Source organism: Carcharodon carcharias, chromosome 14 (genome assembly GCF_017639515.1).
Source record: "Carcharodon carcharias isolate sCarCar2 chromosome 14, sCarCar2.pri, whole genome shotgun sequence".
NCBI lineage: Eukaryota > Metazoa > Chordata > Chondrichthyes > Lamniformes > Lamnidae > Carcharodon > Carcharodon carcharias.
This window is the reverse complement of record NC_054480.1, coordinates 123,073,253-123,095,819: the sequence shown is the minus strand read 5'-3', so window position 1 is coordinate 123,095,819 and position 22,567 is coordinate 123,073,253. Positions and strand designations below refer to the sequence as shown.

The window sequence follows — 22,567 nt, the reverse complement described above, 5'->3', positions numbered from 1 at the left end:
CTCTCTCTCCCTCCCCCGTACTCTCTCTCCCTTCCCCGTACTCTCTCTCCCTCCCCCGTACTCTCTCTCCCTCCCCCGCTCTCTCTCCCCCTCCCCCCCGTTATCTCTCTCTCCCTCCGCCCCAGTTGTCTCTCTCCCTCCACCCCGTTCTCTCTCCCTCCACCCCGTTCTCTCTCTCCCTCCACTCCGTTCTCTCTCTACCTCCTCCCCGTTCTCTCTCTCCCTCCACTCCGTTCTCTCTCTACCTCCTCCGTTCTCTCTCTCCCTCCACCCCGTTCTCTCTCTCCCTCCACTCCGTTCTCTCTCTACCTCCTCCCCGTTCTCTCTCTACCTCCTCCCCGTTCTCTCTCTACCTCCTCCCCGTTCTCTCTCTCCCTCCACCCCGTTCTCTCTCTCCCTCCACCCCGTTCTCTCTCTACCTCCTCCCCGTTCTCTCTCTCCCTCCACCCCGTTCTCTCTCTCCCTCCCCCCCAGTTGTCTCTCTCCCTCCCCCCGTTCTCTCTCTCCCTCCTCCCCGTTCTCTCTCTACCTCCTCCACGTTCTCTCTCTCCCTCTACCCCGTTCTCTCTCTCCCTCCCCCGTTCTCTCTCTCATTCCCCCCGTTCTCTCTGTCCCTCATCCTGTTCTCTCTCTCCCTCCCCCGTTCTCTCTCTCCCTCCCCCGTTCTCTTTCTCCCTCCCCCGTTCTCTCTCTCCCTCCCCCGTTCTCTTTCTCCCTCCCCCGTTCTCTTTCTCCCTCTCCTGTTCCCTCTCTCCCTCCCCCGTTCTCTCTCTCCCTCCCCCGTTCTCTCTCTCCCTCCCCCCGTTCTCTTTCTCCCTCCCCCGTTCTCTCTCTCCCTCCCCCGTTCTCTTTCTCCCTCCCCCGTTCTCTTTCTCCCTCCCCCATTCTCTTTCTCCCTCCCCCGTTCTCTCTCTCCCTCCCCCCGTTCTCTTTCTCCCTCCCCTGTTCTCTCTCTCCCTCCCCCCGTTCTCTTTCTCCCTCCCCTGTTCTCTCTCTCACTCCCCCCGTTCCCTGTCTCCCTCATCCTGTTCTGTCTGTCCCTCCCCCCGTTCTCTTTCTCCCTCTCCTGTTCCCTCTCTCCCTCCCCCATTCTCTCTCCCCTCCCCCCGTTCTCTCTCTCCCTCCCCTTGTTCTCTCCGTCCCCCTATTTCCCCCTCCATTCTCTCGCTCCCCCATTTGGTTTTCTCTCCCTCTCTCTCTGCTCCCTCTCTGCTTCACTCTCCCTCTCTCATCTTTCTCTCCATCTCTCTCTCTCCCTCCTTCTCCCCTCTCTCCTTCTCCCTTTCTCTTTTCTCTCCCTCCTTCCTCTCCCATGCTCTCTATTCTTCCTCCCTTTGTTCTCTCTCTCCCTCCCTTTGTTTTCTCTCTCCGTCCCTCCCTTTTTTCTCGCTCTCCCTTCCTCTATCTCCACTCTCTCTCCCCCTCGTCTCCCTGTTCTCTCTCTCTCTTTCCTTCCCTCTCTGTTTCTCTATCTCCTATTCCCTTTTGCTTTCTCCCTCACTCTGCTCTCTCTGTCTCTCTCCCTCTCTCACTCTCTGTTCTCTCTCTCCTTTATTCTATTCTCTCTCCATCTCTCCATCTCCCATTCTGTTTTCACTCACACCATCCCTCTCCCCTTTTCCCTCTCTGTTTTCATTCTCGTCAGCCCTCTCCCTCCCTCAACTTCGCTCTCTCTGTTCTCACTCTCCCTTCCTCCCTCTCTGTCTCCTTCTCCATCTTTCTGCGCTCCTTCTCTCTCCCTCTCTCTGTTCTCCCTCTCTATTCTCTCTCTCCTGCTCTTTCTTCGTTCTCTTTCTACCCCATCTCACTGTTCTTGCTTTCCCTCTCTCAGTTCTCCCTCTCTCTCCCTCCATCCCTCTCTCTCTCTGTTCTCTCTACCTCACCCTCCCTCTCTACTACTGCCTCTTGCTGTTCTTTCTTTCCCTCCCTCCCCCTCTTTCTCCTTCCTCTGCCCTGTCTCTATGTTCTCTCTCTATCTTCTCTCTCTCTCCCTCTCCTGGCTCTCTCTCTCCTTCCTCTCCCTTTCTCTCTCTCCCGCTCTCTCTGTTCTCCTCTCTTCTTCTGCCTGTTCCCTCTCTTTCCCTTTTCCTCTTTCTCTCTCCATCTCTCTCTCTCCACCTTTCTCTGTTCTCTCTCTCCTCTCTTGTTCCCCCTTTCTTCCTCCTCCCTCTTCCTCTCTCTGTTCCCCCCCTTCCCTCTCCCTCCTTTTCCCTCTCCCTCCCTTTCTCTTCCCTGCTCCATCTGTTTTCTCTCCCTCCCTCTCTCTGGCTCTCTCCGGCTCTCTCCAACCCCTTCTCTCTCCCTTGCTCCCTCTGTTCTCTCTCCATCAATGTCCTTCCCTCTCCCTCTCTCTCTCTATCTCCCTCTGTCTACTCTGTTCTATCTCTCCTTGTCTCTTTCTGCCTCTCTGTTCTCTCTCTCTCCTGCATTCTCCCCCTCATTCTCTCTGTCCTCCCTCTCCTTATTCCCTCCCCTTGTTCTTTCTCTCCCTATTCCCTCCCCTTGTTCTCTCTCTCTTTTCCTCTTCCTCCCTCTCTCTCACCCTCCCTCTCCCTCCTCACTCTCTCTTTTCTCTCCTTCCCTGAAAGGCAGATGAGTGGGTCTAAGACTAGTATCTTAAACTTAAATAAGGGCAACTATGTGAGGATGAAAACTGAGCTCGCTGAAGTGCACTGGGAAACGAGGCTAGAGGATAGATCAATAGACAAGCAGTGGCAGACATTTAAGAGGATATTTCAGAGTATTCAGAATAAGTACATTCCTACAATAAAGAAAAATTCTAAGGGGAGGACCAACATCTCTTAACTAGAGATGTTAAGGAAAGCATCAAACTTAAGGAAAAAGCATACAACTCTGCAAAGATGAGTGGCAGGACAAATGACTGGACAGAATATAAAAAATGGCAGAGAATGTCTAAAAGGTTAATCAGGAGAAAGAAATTAGAGTATGAGAGGAAGCTAGCTAGAAATGTAAAAATGGATAGCAAGGGTTTCAGCAGGTACTTAAAAAGGAAGAGTAAGTAAAATGAGTGTTTGTCCTCTAGAGAGTGACAGTGGAGAGTTAATAGTAGATAATAAGGAAATGGTGGAAGAAATGAACAAATATTCTGCTTCTGTGTTCACTATAAAGGATACAAAAAAACATTCCAGTAATAGCTGCAAATCAGGAGGTGAAAGGGAGAGCGGAACTTGGTGTAATTGAAATCACTAGGGAAATGATACTCAGCAAATTGATGGAGCTGCAGGCTGACAAGTCTCTGGGTCCCGATGGATTACATCCTAGGGTCTTAAAAGAGGTGGCTAATGAGGTAGTGAACGCGTTGGTGTTAATGTTCCAAAATTCGCTAGATTCTGGAAAGGTTCCATCAGACTGGAAAGTAGCAGATATAACCCATCTATTCAAGAAGTGAAGGAGGCAGAAAACAGGAAACTATAGGCCAGTTAGCTTGGGGAAGTTATTAGAATCAATCATTAAGGAGGTTATAGCTGGGCACTTAGAAGAGCTCAAGGCAATTGTGAAGAGTCAGCATGGTTTTGTGAAAGGAAAATCATGTTTAACGAATTTATTAGAGTTTTTTGAAGGAGTAACATGTGCAGTGGATAATGGGGAGCCTATAGACATACTGTACTTGGATTTCCGAAGACATTTAGTAAAGATTACTACAGGAAATAAAAGTGCATGGTGTAGTGGGTAATATATTAGCATGGATAGAAGATTGGCTGGCTGGCAGAAAACAGAGAGTTTGCATAAATGGGTCTCCTACTGATTGGCAGGATGTGATGAGTGGAGTCACACAGGGCTCTGTACTGGGGCCTCAACTTTTTAGGATTTACATCAATGACTTCGATGAGGGGAGTGAGGACATGGTAGCTAAATTTGCAGATGACACAAAGATAGGTAGGAAAGTATGTTGTGAAAAGGACATGAGGAGGTTGCAGATGGATATAGATAGGTTGAGTGAACGGGCAAAGATCTGGCAAATGGAGTTTAATGTGGGAAAATGTGAAGTTGTTCATTTTGGCAGGAAGAACAAAAAAGCAGAGTATTACTTAAATGGAGAACGGCTGCATAATTCTGAGGTGCAGAGGGATCAAGATGTTCTAGTACATGAGTCACAAAAAGTTAGCATGCAGGTACAGCAAGTAATTAAGAAGGCTAATGGAATGCTATCCTTTATTGCAAGAGGGATTGAACATAAAATTAAGGATATTTTGCTTCATTTATACAGGGCATTGGTGAGACTGCACCTCGAATATTGTGTGCAGTTTTGGTCTCCTTATTTAAGGTAGGATGTAAATGCTTTGGAGGCGGTTCAAAAGAGGTTTATTAGATTGATATCTGGAATAAGTGGGTTGTCTTATGAGGAAAGATTGGACAGACTGAGCTTGTTTCCACTGGAGTTTAGAAGAGTGAAGGGTGATTTGATTGAAGTAAACAAGATCCTGAACAGCCTTGACAAGGTGGACATCGAAAGGATGTTTCCTCTTGTGGGTGAGTCCAGAACTAGAGGGGCACTGTTTTAAAATTAGGGGTCACCTTTGGGACAGAGATAAGGAGAAATTTTTCCTCTGATTTTTTGTGACTTTGGAATTCTCTGCCTCAGAAGGCGGAAGAGGCAGGGTCACTGAGTATTTTTAAAGCAGAGGTAGATTGATTCCCTTGCCTAACAAGAATCTAAGGTTATCGGGGTTAGATGGCAATCTGGAAATCCAAACACAAGGATCAGCCATGATGTTATTGAATGGCGGAGCAGGCTCGAGGGGCTGAATGGTCTACTCCTGTTCCTATTTCTTATGTTCTTATGTTCTTTTGCTACCTCCCTCTCTCTGTGCTCTCTCTCCCTCCCATTTTCTGTTCTTGCTCTTTCCTCCATTCTCTCTCCTTCCCACTCCCTCTGCCCTTCTCCCTCTTTCTGTTCTCTCTCTTTGTTCTCCCTCTCTCTGTTCTCTCTCTAACTCCCTCCCTCCATTTCCCCCCTCACCCCCCCATTCTGCCTCTCTATGTTCTCTCTTTCCTCCTCCCTCCCTCGTTCTGTGCTCTCACTCCTTCCCGCTCCCTCTCTCCTTTTCCCTCTCACTGTGCTACCACTATTCCTCTCTTTTCTCTCTCCCCCTCCCTCTCCCTCTCAATCTGTTCTCTGTCTCCCTCCCACCCTCTCCATTCTCTCTCTCCCTTCCTCTCCCTCACTGTATGTTCTCCCTCACTCTGTTCTTTCCACCTCTCCAGTCTCCCTCCCTCTCTCTGTTATCTCTCTCGCTCTCTCCTTACCTCTCTCCCCATCTCTCCTTACCTCTCTCCCCATCCCTCCTTACCTCTCTCTGTTCTCCTTCTCCCTGTTCTCTCAATCTTGTCCTCCCTCTCACTCTCTCCTTTTCTCTGTTCTCTCTCCCTCTCTGTTTTCCTTCTCATTCTCTCTCTCCTTCTCTCTGTGCTCTCACTCCCTCTCTCCTTTTCCCGCTCTCTGTGCTATCTCTATCCCTCTGTTCTTTCTCCCCCTCACTCCCCCTCCATCTCGTTCTGTTATCTGTCTCCCTCCCTCTCCATTCTCTCTCTCTCCCTTCCTTGATCTCCCTCACTCTGTTCTCTCCCCTTCTCTACTCTTCTCCTCTCTCTTTCTTCCCTTCTCTGTTCTCCTCCTCCCCGTTCTCTCACTCTTGCCCTCGCTCTCTCCTTCTCCCTGTTGTCTTTCTCTGTCTCCCTGTTCTCCCTCTCTCTGCCTTCTCTCTCCCTGTTTTCTCTCTCTCATTCTCAGTTTCCCTCTCTCTCTGTTCATTCTCTTTCCCTCTCATTCTGTTCTCTATCTAATTGCCTCTCTATTCTCTCTCTCCCTCCCTTCCTCTCTCTCAGTCTATGTTTTCCCTCTCTCTGTTCGCTCCCCCTCTCTACTCTCCCTCCCTCTGTCTCTCAATCTCTCTTCCTCTCTGTTCTCTTTCTCCCTCTCCCTCTATCTGTTTTTCCTCTCTCTCTGCTCCATCTCTCTCTCCTTTTCTCTCTGGCCTCTCTCTTCCCCTTCCTCAGTCTCCCTGCTCTTTCTTTGTCTCCTTGCCTTTCCTCCACTATCTCCCGCTCTCCTGCCCCTCCCTCACCCACTTCTCACCTCTCTCTCCCTCCCTCTCTACCTCCATTCCTCTCCCTCCATCCCTCACCTTCCATCTCCCTCCCTCTCTCACCCCTTCTTTTCACTCCATCTAGGTCCCTCACTCTCTCTCCCTCCCCTTCCTCACTGTCTCCCGGTCCCTCCATTGCTCTCTTTCCCTACCTCTCCCCCTTACCTCTCCCCCCCTCACTCTCTTCCTCCGTCTCTCCCCTCCCCCTCCCTAACCCCTCCCTCCCTCACCCCCTCCCTCCCCCTGCCTCGCCCTCCCCCTGCCTCGCCCTCCCCCTGCCTCGCCCTCCCCCTGCCTCGCCCTCCCCCTGCCTCGCCCTCCCCCTGCCTCGCCCTCCCCTGCCTCGCCCTCCCCTGCCTCGCCCTCCCCCTGCCTCGCCCTCCCCCTGTCTCCATCTCTCTTCCCCTCCGTCTGCCTCCCTCCACCTCTCTCTCCCTCCCTCCACCTCTCTCTCCCTCCCTCCACCTCTCTCTCCCTCCCTCCGCCTCTCTCTCCCTCCCTCCGCCTCTCTCTCCCTCCCTCCGCCTCTCTCTCCCTCCCTCCGCCTCTCTCTCCCTCCCTCCGCCTCTCTCTCCCTCCCTCCGCCTCTCTCTCCCTCCCTCCGCCTCTCTCTCCCTCACAGAATAGCATGAATGCCAGCACAGACTAATATAACGCTAGCACAGACAAGTGTAAACACTAGCACAGGCTGATATAAATGCTTGCACAGACTCATATGAACACCAGCACAGACTAGCACAAACCAGTATAAACACTAGCACAGACAAAATAAACACCAGGACAGAGGAGTTGGGCTAAATGGCCTGCTTCTGTGCTGTACATTGTCATGAAAAGCTGAATACAGCCATGAGTTAATTATGGGCATATTGAACTTTTTAAGGAAGACGTATGTTTTTAAAGAAATTGAAGCAGACACAGAACAAAAGATGGCTGAAAATGTAAAGTGACCACTTCCTGGAAAATTCCTATATGGATTATACTGACAGACCTGCCCTGAGAGAACATGGAAACTTGAGAGGGAGATAGGAAAGATGCAAAAGACTGAACTTTAATCTCCTGTGGTTGCGGAGACAAAAGACTGATTACCATGTCCCAGCAGTCATCTAAAATCCATCTCCAGTTGATTCATATGTCAGAATATGTAAGATGGTCAGAGATGAAAGAAAACAGACTCTGGGGGAAAGACATGGTTTCCTTTGCTTAAAGGAATACACAGGGGAAAATCAGTTAAAAAGCTGGTTTGCCGGGTGTGATAACAAGAAGAAGAAAAAGTCATCCCCCCTGCAGTTGCTGGCAAAGTCTCTCTCTCTTGCTGGAGGCAAGGATAGGAAAAGCCACAATTAAAAAGGGAAATAGGACAGCCTCTTCAGCTACCCTGCAGAACCAAGTGTCTCCAAACCAACTGCAAATCTGCCAAAGTCAGGTGTACCGGAATCACCCAACTTAACAGCCACAACGTTTTGCCATCTGCACCTCAAGGAAAAGCCAAAGACTGATTTGTATATCTTTTAAAAGTCTTATTTGGACTTGTAAATTCTCATTTCTGATCTGTGTGCATGTGTGTTGTGCTTTTATTATTTTTTCTCGGGGGTTTTAGTAACTATGAAACTTACTCTTTCTTTTGACTCAGAAAAGCCTGGTTAAATTGTCTCCTAAAACATAAATACATTTGGACTGGGAAACGGTATCCAGCAGGGAAGAGATCCCCTTTAGTTAAACCTTGTTGTGACCAGCCGAGGGGGTTTTATAAAGAAGGGGAGCCAGCTCATTCCTCCTCACCCGGGAGCAGAACAAAATTGGGGTCCCTCTTGGAAAGTTAGCAAATTGGGGGACCTCGCCTGGGGACTGGTCATAACAATATTCTGTAGAATTCTCTGATCTCTCCACATCGAATCATAAAATACAGCATTTGGCCCATCACACCTGTGAAAAAGCTATCCTTGCTTTTGCCCCATAGCTCTGCAAATTTCTCCTCTTCAAGTATTTATCCAATTCCTCTTTTGAAAGTGATTTTTGAATCTGCTTCCACTGCTCTTTCAGACAGCAACATCCCAGATCACAACAACTCATTGTCTGAAAGAATAATGTTTCCTCATGTCACTGCTGGTTCCTCTGGCAATTATTTTGGGCTGTAACTTCTGATGGGGTAGCAATTGAGTCGGATTGCCACTCTGCTCGCAAGTTATGACCTGAAATCCAGGCAATCCTATCTCACCCGACTTTCGGACTCAGGCCGGGTGAAATATGGGTAGTGCGGTGCTTCCAAGGGCCTGGTGTTGAGGGCCGTAGAGTCATTGGGAAGTAAGCCATGCCCTCCCTTTTCTATGGCACTAGCGGCACTAAAGCCGTTAGGTAAGGTTAAAGTTCCAGCCAGGCATAAAGGTCTTTGACAAAGTAAGTGTATAAGGTAAGTAGGTGGGATCTGAGTGGGTGGTGGGGGAGGGGGGGGGGGGTGTTGGTTTGTGCTTTGGGGGGCCTGTGGGGCCTTGGGCGGGTGGGGCAGGGGGGGTCAGGTCATGCCTTGGTGGGGAGGTAGGGGTGTCGGCTCAGGCCGTGCGGGGAGCAGTGGTGCCCAGTCAGGTTGGGCTAAAGAGGTCTGGGCCTTGGGAGGAGTGAGTCAGGGAAGGCATGTGATGGGGAGGGGGGAAGCCTGTTGGGGGGGTAGGGAATAGTTGGAGGGGTTGGGGGGGGGGGGGGGGGGGGGGGGGAAGAGTCCCTTGGGATTTGGGGGTGTGTGGGGAGACCCTTGGGGGTTTGGGGGGTATCTGTACAATAGTTACCCAGAAGCTAGAAGCGGTTTTAATTCTTCTAACTTTTTCTGGGTAACTATTGCCGTAAGACTTTTGGAACCATTCAAACCTTTTACAATTTAAAATTTAAATCACATTTTCGGAGGGTTTCCTGTGCAGGGAAATTACCCAGGCAAAAGCCGTACAAACCTTACTGCAAACTTCCAGGGGCAGGTGGAGGGTTGGGCTTGGGTGTGTGAGGGGTTCCCCAGTGCATCTTTGGGGTAACGCCTGTTACGATGCCCTGGAGCTTGGAAGTTACGTCTATGTGTGTCTCTCTGGTTACGACCCTCCTGCCACTGGAAACAATTTCTCTTTATTTACTCTTATCAAAACCCCTCATGATTTTGACTGCCTCTGTTCCAACTCCCCTTAGCGTTCTTTGCTCGAAGGAGAATAATCCCAGTTTGTCCAGTCTCTCCACATTAACTGAAGTCCCTCATCCCTGGGAACATCCTGGTAAATCTCCTCTGCACCCTCTCCAAGGCCCTGATATCCTTCCGAAAGTGCAGTGGACACAATTCTCCAGCTGAGGCCTAACCAATGATTTATAAAAGGTTGCGTATAACTTCCTTGCCTTTGTAATCTGCTTTTATTTATAAAGCCAAGAAACCCGTGCGGCTCTGTTTGTAGGTGGCAGGACAAATTAAGAAGACTGCTAAGATTTGTGTACATACACCCCAGGTCTCTCTGTTCCTGCAAACCCTTTCAAATTGTTCCATTTAGTTTATGTTATTCTTTCATGAGATGTGGGCTTCGCTGGCTGGGCCAGCATTTATTGCCCATTCCTAATTGCCCCTGAAAAGGTGATGGTGAGCTGCCTCCAGAACCGCTGTAGTGCATGTGGTGTAGGCATGTTTCTATCCATTTCACTTGTGTATTAACTAGAAGCTACCTATATTAGTACACAGGGCCCTGTTCTTTGCAGACAATCAACGCATTCACTATACCTCACCTTCCCATTCATCGCAGCCAGAACCCTGCAATAAAAACTTCGCTGTAACATGTTGAACAAACAACACATCCAATGCTACAAGCAAAAATAAACTATTCATCTTTGTCCATCTCCTCTGGGTCTGTCTTTCTGGGTCCTTTGCCGGTCTTAGTGCTCCTCAGCACTGCTACTCCAGTGACTCCACCGTGGCTGGTGGAGGGGGGCTGACTTTCAATGGGGGAGGCTGTAGATGGTCTTATAGGACACCAAGCAGTTCTGGACCTTGACTGAACCACCTCAACATGGGCAGCAGCAGTCTCGGCCAGGGCAGTGACAGAGTGGCAGTGGTGGGAGCATGAGGGCAGCAGGTTTGTATCCATGGAGGCACTGCCACTCCCCCAGGGCAGGGCTTCAATAATTGCAGTAATTTGCTGGAGCAGACATTGCTGGACTGCTGAGAGAATGGGCACTGAGGTCCCTCCCACAGTGACAGCAGTCTGAGCCTGTGTGTGGTAGCAAGCATGCATCTCATGACCTTCCTCTGAGTTTCTACTGCAGCCCTGCGATGCTGGATGCCAGTGAAAACTGAGACAAACAACCACCGGACACTGCATCATGGTCCTGCTGTCATGGAGTTGGACATCACTTCCACACTGGAAAGGATGAACTCCAAGCTCCGTAACCAAGTTGGAGCTGGACTTCTCCATGCTCTTTGACAATGACAAGAGACTCTGTGATGGGCCTGCCAAGGCATCCAGCATCTTAATGTGCATCCTTTTCAGCCGCCCCATTGAAGCCTTCATCTGTATCCCCTGCAGCAGAATGCCTCTGCAACCTTGCCCTCCTGAGAGCTGGCACAGGAACTATCCTTTCCCTCTGGCCTGGCTGTAGCCCACTTGTGCCCAGTGACCCAGCATGCACTGATCCTGACTCTATAGCAGCATCTAAGCACTGTGCCAGGAGCTGAGTTAGCGACTGTGAGGGTGGAATTTTCTGCGCCCACTGGCATCGGGTATGTTCGGTGGACAATATGCCAAAAAGGCCAAAAATGTTTCATGACATTGTGAAGCCAGTTTGCTAGCGTCTGCTCTGCCCGTCAATGGCGGGTCGTGTTTGCAATTGCTGGACATTGGGAACTTCATTGTAATAAATCTGCATATCATTATAAGCCCACCGCAACCCCCCCACGCTGAATCAATCCGGGCATATCAGTGTGATTGCACACAACATGTTTCACAAATGTACATAAGCGACAGGCACCTGGTGAGCTGCACTTCTCTCAGGACTTCGAGGTTTGTTTGCCTACCTTGCCTCGGGAAGCACTCGCCACTCACGGTCATCAGCCCCAGGCTTCACAGGCAGCACCACATCACTTTTAGGGGGTCTCTACCTACCAGACCAGCCGTATGGTGGGGGTGGCTTTTCAATGGCTGCAGGACTAGGGCTTGCTTGGGAAAGGGGGAGAAGTGGCCTCAGGCAAGGGAAGGGGATTAGGAGTGAGGGCTGTACTGGGGAAGGGGGGAATCCCAGGGTGTGTGTGGGGGCACATGTTGATCTGTGAAAGTGGCCTCAAGATGGTGCAGGCTGAGGAGGCAGTCTCCAGAGGAGATGAGGCCAGATGGAGATGTGAAGGTGTGCGTGAGTGGTGATGTTCCTTGAGCTGGCAGTGAGTGAGATGCCAGTGAATATGTGATGGGCTTTTGAGTGTGAGAGTTTAGAGTGATAGGATGGTTGCCTTATCCTAGCGGCATGGATGAGATCATTCGTCCTCTATCTGCACTGGATGGCCAACCTCTTCTCAGTATCACAGAATCTTTACAATGCAGGAGGCCATTTGGCCCATCGAGCCTGCACTGGCTCTCTGAAAGAACATTCCACCTAGTCCCACTCCCCTGCCTTATCCCCGTAATCTTGCACATTCTCTATTTTCAGGTAGCAACCCAATTCCCTTTTGAATATCTCGATCGAACCTGCCTCCACCACCCTTTCAGGAAGTTTGTTCCAGACTCCAATCACCCTCTGGGTGAAAATTTTTTTCCTCACATCACATTTATTCCTTTTGTCAATTATTTTGAATCTGTGCCCTCTAGTTCTTGATGTTCTCTTGAATAGGGACAATTTCTCACTATTTACCTTGTCCACACCCCTCAGGATCTTGAATCCCTCTATCAAGTCTCCTCTCAGCCTTCTTTTCTTCAAGAAAAACAGTCCCAACCTCTCCAATCTATCCTCAAAGCTACAGTTCTTCAGGTGTCATTCTGTATCTCCTCTGTACTCTCCAATGTCTTCACATCCTTCCACAAGTATGGTGCCAAGAACTGGACCAGTTCTCCAGATGAGGCCTAACTAGTGTCTTATACAAGTTCAACATGACCTCCTTACTCTTGTGCTCAATGCCCCTATTAATAAAGCCTAAGATACTCTCAAGAAGGGTCATACGCACTTGAAACGTTAACTCTGTTTCTCTCTCCACAGATGCTCCTGGACCTGCTGAGCTTTTCCTGCATTTTGTGTTTTTGTGTCATAAAGATTCTATATGCTTTATTAACTGCTCTCTCAACATGCCCTGCCATCTTCAATGACCTATGTACATATACAGAGGTCCCTTTGTTTCTGCACCTCCTTTAGAGTTTCTCCCTTTATTTTATATTGTCTCTCCATATTCTTCCTGCCAAAATGAATCACCTCACATTTCTCTACACTGAACTTTATCTGCCACTTGTCTGCCAATCCACCAACATGTCTGTTCTTTTGGAGTTCAAGGCTATTCCCATCATCACAGTTGACGTTTCCAATCTTCGTATCATCTGCAAATTTTGAAATCATGCCCTGAACACCACAGCCTAGGTCATTGATATATCAGGAAGAGCAAGGGTCCCAACACTGGCCCCTGAGGAACTTCACTACAAACCTTCCTCCAATCTGAAAAACAACCATTTATCACTACTGTTTGTTTCCTGTCACTCAGCCAATTTCTTATCCAAGTGCCTACTTTCCCTTTTATTCCATGAGCTAGAATTTTGCTCACAAGTTTGTTGTTTGGGACTGTATCAAATGCCTTTTGAAAATCCATATACACCACATCGACAGCGTTTCCTTTATCAATGTTCTCTGTTACTTCCTCAAATAACTCCAGCAAGTTAGTTAACCATGATTTTCTCTTAATGAATCCATGCTGGCTTTCCTTATTTATCCTGCACTTGTCTAAGTGATTATTGATTTTATCCCGTACCACAATTTATAGAAGTTTCCCTACCACTGAGGTCAAACTGACTGGTCTGTAGCTGCCCACTTTATCCTTGCACCCCTTTTTGAACAAGGTGTAACATTCACAAATCTCCAGTCCTCTGTGTCTAAATAATACTGCAAGATTATCACTAGTGCCTCTGCAATTTCCACTCTCATTTCTCTCAGTACCCTTGGATGCATCTCACCCGGTATCTTATCTATTTTAAGTAAATATAGCCTTTCTAACACCTCCTCCTTCGCGATTGTAAGTTCTTCTAGTGTACCAGTTGCCTCCTCTCTCACCTCAGCCTGGGTAGCATCTTCTTCCTTTGTAAAGACAGATGCAAAGTACTCGTTCAACACCTGCGCTATTTCTCCAGCCTCCACACGCAATACTCCTTTTCTTTCCCTAATTGGCCCTACTCTTTCTTTTACCACCCTTTCATTATTTACATGCTTATAGAAAACCTTGGGATTCCCTTTTATGTTCGCTGCCAGCCTCTTTTCATGCTCTCTCCTTACTTATCTTATTAGTTTTTTCACTTCCCCTCTGGTCCTTCTATATTCAGCCTGATTCTCCATTGTATTTCTACCTGACATCTGTGGTACGTGCGCTTCTTCCTTTTCATCTCTGGATTTATTTGTTCTACCTTTACCCTTCAAGGGAATATACCTCGACGTTCCCTGTGATACTTTTTCTTTGAAGGTGGCCATTGTTCAGCCACTGTCTTTTCACACTGTTCACCACTGCTATCACCTACCATCGCTGATCACCACTGCCATCGTGGTGGGATTGCTGGACCTCCTGCAGCTAGTGTGGGGTAGAGGACATCATGGTGGGCCTTCATGGCGTCCAAAAGGTGTTCCAGGGACATGTCACTGAACCGGGGGGTCTGCTGTCTTCTTGCCTTTGTGGGCCATGTCTTCTGTGCTGCAGTCCTGGGCTGGAAGCACTGAGAGGTGTGTGCGCGGCTGCACTTTAAATATGGCACCCGGCGTGAGAAGGCAGCAAACTGGCAAATGAGCAGGATGTGGTGAAGTAGAATTTGAGAAGGGGCATAAGGCAATTACATACCTTCATTCTGGATGCTCTCAGCTACACCGGATGGTCAAGGGCTCTGTCACAATCAGTCACATGATGCAGAGAACCATCTCCTTGGCAGGGCTCCGAAGAAACAGGCAGACTTGTATCTATAGTTTTCCTTTGCTCGTGGTGGTTCTGGGTCACCTTGTCCTGCAAGACCTCAGGAGGACAGAACATCAGTGATTGTATATAGATGGTATGTGGAAGCAGCGAGAGGTGGAGTTAGACTGGCAGCATGGGAAAGTGTGTGAGGGCGAGGTGGATTTTCTGGATGTTATGTGTGAATCCTGAGTGCCAGCGAGTGCTGCTGGATGATTGATGGGGACGTGGTGCATTGAGCAGCGAGGGAGCTTGGTGATGTGGTGGGTAGGAGATGTTTTGTGAAGATGCATTCACTGACTGTGACCATCCATGTGAGGTCATTGGACTTCTTGCGGCACTGTTGCCAAGCTCTTGGTTTCAGACTTTGGGCCTTGACCATCTTGGCCTTCAGTGAATGATCCTTGAAGGGCTACCTGACTCCTGCAGAAACATGGTCTCTCCTGCCCAACTCAATGACCAAGGTCTCCAGCACCACATCCTTGAATCTAGAAGCTTTTTCTCTTCTCTGCTTCTTCGCTTGTTTAGCTCCTACTTGTAAGTCGTGTCAGTACAGGCAGCCATCAGCAGCTCCCATCCACTGAATACACCTCCTCTTTAAGAGCAACAGGCCAGCTCCATCTTGTTAAAAGCAAAATACTGTGGATGCTGGAAATCTGAAACAAAAAGAGAAAATGCTGGAAAATCTCAGCAGGTCTGACAGCATCTGTGGAGAGAAAGATGGTAGTGGTTTTTCTCTCCACAGAAGCTGTTAGACCTGCTGAGTTTTTCCAGCATTTCCTGTTTTGGCTCTATCTCCTGCTGTCTTAGACCCAGTGCTTTGATCATTCAGCTTTTCCTGCTGCTTGCCTCAATGAGAATGGATGCAGCCAAATTGTGAATTGCAACCCCCAGCACCCAAATATTCACCTTAATGAGCTATTAGCCCTTATTTCCAAGGGGTAGGTGGCCTCTTTATTCTCTACACCAAAGGGTATCACTTCACACTTGTCTCTATGAAACTCACTTACCAATTACGCACCCATTCTGCAAGTATATTGATGCCTTCCTGTATTTTATCACAATCCTCTGTACTTATATCCCAACACCCCAAATCTGGTGGCATCTGCAAATTTTTGAAATTATACTGATTCCGGACTCCGAATTGTTACTGTAAATGGTGAAGAAAAGTGATTTCATCACCAATCCTTGTAAACACCTCTTCCCACCATTTGCCAATTTGAGTAACTACCTTTAACCCTTATTCTCTGACTTCTGCTTTGTAGCCAGCTTTATCGCCATTCCCATTGCCACATGTGCTGACTGTAGTCATGAGCCTACTATGCACCTTATCAAAGGTTTTTTAAAAATCTAAATATATTGTGTCTGTTGCATTGTCCTTATCTATGTTTTCTGTTACTCTTCAAAGAATTCAGTATTCTTGGTCAAACATGACCTTCCCGTTTGATATCTGTGCTCATACACTTTATTATAGTTTCAGTTTCTAGGTGTTATCTTATTATTTCTATGATTAAGGTGAGTAACTCACCTCCTGTCTTCCCAAAGCCTGTCCACCATTTACAAGGCACAGGTCAGGAGTGTGATGGAATACTCTCCACTTGCCTGGATGAGTGCAGCTCCCACAACACTCAAGAAGCTTGACACCATCCAGGACAAAACAGCCGCTTGATTGTCATCACATACACAAACATTCACTCCCTCCACCACTGACGCACAGTAGCAGCAGTATGTATCATCTACAAGATGCACTGCAGGAATTCACCAAGGCTCCTTAGACAGCATCTTCCAAACCCACAACCGCTACCATCTGGAAGGACAAGGGCAGCAGATGGATGGGAACACCACCACCTGGAAATTCCCCTCCAAGTCACTCATCATCCTGACTTGGAAATATATTGCTGTTCCTTCACTGTCGCTTGATCAAAACCCTGGAACTCCCTCCCTAACAGCACTGTGGGTGTACATGGACTGCAGCAGTTCAAGAAGGGAGCTCACCACCACCTTCTCAAGGGCAATTAGGAATGGGCAATAAATGCTGGCCCAGCCAGCGACACCCACCTCCCATAAATGAATGAAAAAGGGTGCCATTGCCTTTCTTACCAGACACTAAGCATGGACTTTCTCTACCTTCCTTTTTAAACATTGGAATCACATTATCTGTCCATGTCCCTCTGGCACTATTCATTTTTCTACTAAAATTTTTATGTATCTGTAATAGGGCCAGTGCAACAACCAGGCGAACTAGGCAGTCACCAAGGATAGCAAGATTGGTGGGGGAGAGGGGGCAGCTGGGATACATTGGTATCGACATCACAGCAAAAATCTGACATCTGCATTGTGAAACTTCAAATTGATATCGCTTTGACTTTATTATGAACACGAGCAACTTAACAGGGTGCCCGGGGTTGGGGCACTTCAAGTTCATCTATTCAGAAAGGCAAGCGCCTGGGTGAGGATCTTCTGATCCAGAATGAGGTCTCACGAGAGGTGTCAGAATGGAGCGCACAAATCTAACTGACACTGAGGGAACGTGGTGCTGAGGGAACGTGGTGCTGAGGGAACATGGTGCTGAGGGAATGTGGCGCTGAGGGAACGTGGTGCTGAGGGAATGTGGCGCTGAGGGAACGTGGACTGAGGGAACGTGGTGCTGAGGGAACGTGGTGCTGAGGGAATGTGGTGCTGAGGGAACGTGGTGCTGAGGGAACATGGTGCTGAGGGAACGTGGTGCTGAGGGAACATGGACTGAGGGAATGTGGTGCTGAGGGAACGTGGACTGAGGGAATGTGGTGCTGAGGGAACGTGGACTGAGGGAACGTGGTGCTGAGGGAACGTGGACTGAGGGAATGTGGCGCTGAGGGAACGTGGACTGAGGGAACGTGGTGCTGAGGGAACGTGGACTGAGGGAACGTGGTGCTGAGGGAACGTGGACTGAGGGAACGTGGACTGAGGGAACGTGGACTGAGGGAACGTGGACTGAGGGAACGTGGTGCTGAGGGAACATGGTGCTGAGGGAACGTGGACTGAGGGAACGTGGACTGAGGGAACGTGGACTGAGGGAACGTGGACTGAGCGAATGTGGTGCTGAGGGAACGTGGACTGAGGGAACGTGGTGCTGAGGGAACGTGGACTGAGGGAACGTGGTGCTGAGGGAACGTGGACTGAGGGAACGTGGTGCTGAGGGAATGTGGATTGAGGGAACGTGGACTGAGGGAACGTGGACTGAGGGAACGTGGTGCTGAGGGAACGTGGACTGAGGGAACGTGGACTGAGGGAACGTGGACTGAGGGAACGTGGTGCTGCAGAAGCAGAGCAGTGGAATGGAACTCGGGGAGGCTGAGACCAGAGTGAGGGCTGAGGGCAGGCTGCAGACTACAACTACCTCTGAGTTTGACAATTTTTAGTGGTTATGTGAGAGTGGGACCACTTTACTGCATTAATTTTTGACTGTTTATCGTGGATGAAAGTTTGCCTAGGGGGAAAGTACCCTTGGAATTGTTCCTCTGTTATCTCTTCCCTCAGTTTTAATATGCACAGATATAATCCATCTGAACCAGGAGATTTATCCTGTCTAAATTTGATTATTTATTAACTTTCTCTCCCCCCTTTCTATTTTAAATGTCTTCAATCCTTTTTGATCTCTTTATCTAATGTCACCTGCATCATGTTAATTCTCTTGGTAAAGTAATTCTTCAATATTTCTGATATTTTGTTGTTATTATCAGTGAGTGTTTCAGGTGCATCTCTCAAGTGAGTCTGAACCCTGATCGGAATTTTCTTTTATTACTGATGTGCCTGTAAAAGACTTTTTATATATTTTAAATTCCTTGATAAATTAATTTTGTAGCTTCTCATTACCTTCCTAATTTTGTTTTGACTTCTTTCCTAACCTTCACATATTCCCTTTGGTTTCACCCTTTTTGTTCTTGAGGCTGCAGATCAATTGAAAATTTCAATCGTGAAACTGATAGATTTTTGTTGGGAAAACAATGTGGCCTTTTCATTACCGTACTGTGATTTGTTTTCCATGATTCCTATTAAGAGATAAGGAGGGTAAATGGGGGGGGTTAAGATGCAGATCAGCCATGACCTAATTCAATTGTGCAATAGGTTCGAGGAGCTGAAGTGCCCCCTTTTGAAAAAGAAACGGAGCACTTGATCAGAATTCTGGCAGTGAGATAGGCCTGTATTTTTAAGTTGGCAGGTGGGTGCAATCGGCAGGCCTGGGAGCGGCTGGGAAGTGGAGCGCGGCTGCGATCAGCCCCCAAAGCTCAGTGCTGCTGGGGTGGGGGTGGGAGGAGATCGAGCGCTGACATCATCGCAGGCGAGCGCTGACAGAAATCTCTCTGAAGGCAGAGAGCTGCCTCAGGGAACTGAAGATCTGAAAAACATTAAATAAAGTTTTTAAAATCAGGAAGAGAGCATCACAATCTGTCACCTGAACATATACATTATAAAAATAACGTCCATAGATTTTTCTTTTTCTTTCATTTAATAATGGAAACCTCATTCCGCCCATGGGTGAGGATGGAAGAAAAATGCAAAGACCACCTGGCCGATTAAGCCCGTCTGCCAACCGTAAGGTTGGACGGGCCAGATGAAATTAAAGGTAATTGCAACTTTAATTGGTCTCTTGTCAGCAGGCGTGCCTCTGGCTTTTGTGCACGCCCACCAACCGAAATATTGCGCGAGCGCGAGATGATGTCAGGACGTTCGCCAGACATCATCTCACGCGATTTCACATCCGATCAGGTCGGGCGCATATCCACACCACAACCCAAAAATTCTGCCCAGAGTATATTCAAAGGGCAAATTTTACATCATAAACAGATAGCAGGTGTCCCCTCTAAACCTCCTGCCCCTGACCTTAAATCTATGCCCCCTGGTTATTGATCCCTCCACCAAGGGGAAAAGTTCCTTCCTGTCTACCCTATCTATGCCTCTCATAATTTTGTACACCTTAGTCATGTCCCCCCTCAATCCCCCCTGCTCCAGGGAAAATAACTCCAGTCTATCCAATCTCTCCTCATAACTAAAACTCTCCAGCCCAGGCAACATCCTGGTAAATCTCCTCTGCATTCTCTCTAGTGCAATCACATCCTTCCTATAATGCGGATTCCAGAACTGCACACAATACTCTAACTGTGGCCTAACCAGCGTTTTATACAGTTCCAGCATAACCTCCCTGTTCTTATATTCCATGCCTCAGCTAATAAAGGCAAGTATCCCATATGCCTTCTTAACCACCTTATTTACCTGACCCGCTACCTTAAGGGACCAGTGGGCAAGATCCCTCTGATCCTCGGTACTTCCCAGGGTCCTACCATTCATCATGTATTCCTGTGCCTTGTTTGTCCTGCCCAAGTGCATCACCTCACACTTATCTGGATTAAATTCCTTTTGCCACTGATCAGCCCATCTGACCAGCCCGTCTATATCCTCCTGTAATCTAAGGCTATCCTCTTCACTATTTACCACCCCACCAATTTTTGTGTTCTCCGCGAACTTACTGATCAACCCTCCTACATTCCAGTCTAAATCGTTTTTATAAACCATAATCAGCAATGGACCCAACACCGATCCCTGCGGAACCCCACTAGACACAGGCATCCAGTCACAAAAACACCCCTTGACCATCACCCTCTGCTTCCTGCCACTCAGCCAATTCTGGATCCAATTTGCCAAATTGCCTTGGATCCCATGGGCTCTTACCTTCATTATCAGTCTCCCATGCGGTACTTTATCAAAAGCCTTGCAAAAGTCCAAGTAGACTACATCAAATGCATTGCCCTCATCTACACATCTGGTCACCTCTTAGAAAAATTCAATCAAATTGGTCAGACATGGTCTCCCCTTAACAAAACCAAGCTGACTGTCCTTGATTAATCCCTGCCTCTCCAAGTGTAGATTAATTCTGTCCCTCAGAATTGCTTCCAATAGTTTCCCCATCACTGAGGTTAGACTGACTGGCCTGTAGTTCACTGGTTTATCCCTTCCTCCCTTCTTGAATAACAGTACCACATTGGCTGTCCTCCAGTCCGGGAACCTCTCCTGTGGCCAGAGAGGTATTGAAAATTATTGCCAGCACCCCTGCTATCTCCTCCCTTGCCTCACTCAACAGCCTGGGATACATTTCATCCGGGCCTGGAGATTTACCTACTATTAAGCCTGCCAGACCACTTAGAACCTCCTCCCTTTCTATGCTAATTTCTTTAATCATATCACAGTCCTTCTGCCTGATTTCCATACCCACGTCATCCCTCTCACTTGTGAACACTGATGCAAAGTATTTATTTATAACCCTACCTACGTCTTCTGGCTCCACACACAAATTACCACTATGGTCCTTAATGGGCCCTACTCTTTCTCTAGTTATCCTCTTACTCTTAATGTACTTGTAAAATAACTTTGGATTTTCCTTTACTTTACCTGCCAATGTTTTTTCATGCCCCCTTTTTGCTCTCCTAATTTCCTTTTTAAAGTGTGCATGACTCCTACATCCTCAGTCAGTCACAGATCCCTGACATCTTCCAGGGTCCACAGAGGCTGCAGGGTTGGCTCCTTGGGGACAAGAGCTACCCGCAGAGGCCGTGGCTGATGACACCCGTGTGGCCGCCTCAGACTGCAGCAGAGCGAAGCTATAAAGAGACTCATGCAGCAACTTGGTGGAGCAGACCATTGGGATGATGAAGATGCGGTTCCGGTGCCTGGACTGGTCTGGTGGAGCCCTGCAATATAATCCAGAGGGTGTCACACATCATCGTCATCTGCTGCGCCCTTTACAACCTGGTGCTGCAACGGGGAGAGGAGCTGGCTGAGGAGGAGATGGAGGAGCTGGAGGTCTCCTCTAATGAGGAAGGTGCTGACGGGAATGAGGGTGAGGAGGTCCCTGAAGGTGACGATGAGGCCCTCACACTGGCCAGATGAGCCAGGCACACTCAGGAAGCCCTCATAGCTGCCAGATTTGTGGAGGATGATGACAACATGCAGTGAGGTGACCTCACAGATCCTCACATCACAGTTGTGAATGTTTGACTCCAGTCTGGCTTATCTCAGCGCCAATACCCTCTGTGAGAATGCTCCTGTCATGGAGATGCAGTGGAGGCCCTAATAGTCACTTGATCACAGGAGGATAATGACAACATGCAGTGAGGACACTCCATAGATCTTCACACAGCCTCTGAGAATGTCTGACTCCTATCTGGACAAGGGCAGCTCGCTTGCACTCTGTGATCAGGGTCATATCATAGAGATGCAGCCATGAAACTTTAGAAGCATCTGATCCTTTGTCAGCCTTCTTCACCTGAACCCTTCAGGATGACAGCATCACCAGTAACAGATGCTGAAGAGATGGGGCCAGCCCCATCTTAAAGGTTCGAGAGCAAACAGAGAGAATGAGAGAACTCTGTGGTGTCTGCCCACTACATTCTAGCAGCAATGACCAGCACGGCTGAAGTGCAGGCATCAGTAATGTTCCCAGGGAGTGTGAGGCTGGATCATCACTGTGGCCTGAAGGCTGCACAGAGCACAGGGAAGAGACCCTGGACTGAGACACCTGCCTTCATCTTGTGCAGAAAGGTTTCATATCTGAGTGACAAGATCGCTGCTCATCAGAACAAGGAGCCATAGGCAGGGAGACATTCTTGGGAGTTTATTTATAATAGTGAACAGTATGTACAAAGGATTAACACTGGTGCCCAGGCTGTGCAACTCATTCTCCTTAGCTTTCCTAACCCTGCCTCTGGTGCTCCCCGGCGCCCAGTGTGAAGAAGCAGCAAGGGGATGGCATGGCGGGCGAATGAGAGCCTGTGCACCATGTAAACAGTGTGTTTCCCGGAAATGGGACAATACGGCGTGAAATGTTGTCATTGCAGCTGGTGGGTAAAACGTTGTTTTCCCTGACTGCTATCGCACTGAGCGCAAATCTGGAACAGTTCTGCTCACTTTCTTTTTTATTCATTCACGGGATGTGGTCTTCACTGGCTGGGCCAGCATTTATTGCCCATCCCTATTTGCCCTTGAGAAGGTGGTGCTGAGCTGCCTTCTTGAACCGCTGCTGTCCATGTGGTGTAGGTACACCCACAGTGCTGTTAGGAAGGGAGTTCCAGGATTTTGACCCAGCGACAGTGAAGGAACGGCGATATATTTCCAAGTCAGGATGGTGAGTGACTTGGAGGGGAACTTCCAGGTGGTGGTGTTCCCATCTATCTGCTGTCCTTGTCCTTCTAGATGGTAGTGTTTGTGGATTTGGAAGGTGCTGTCGAAGGAGCCTTGGTGAATTCCTGCTGTGTATCTTGTAGATGGTACACACTGCTGCTACTGTGCATCT

At 48.5% G+C, this 22,567-nt stretch overlaps 1 long non-coding RNA gene across 1 annotated transcript; it reads right to left on the bottom strand.

Moving 5' to 3' along the window:
• Positions 1–16,591: 16,591 nt before the first annotated feature.
• LOC121287235 lies at positions 16,592–20,730 on the bottom strand. The gene is made up of 2 exons (XR_005945163.1): positions 20,668–20,730; positions 16,592–18,619 (listed from the first exon to the last, which is right to left on the bottom strand). It is a non-coding gene; the product is annotated as an uncharacterized LOC121287235 (long non-coding RNA).
• Between the last annotated feature and the right edge of the window lie 1,837 nt (positions 20,731–22,567).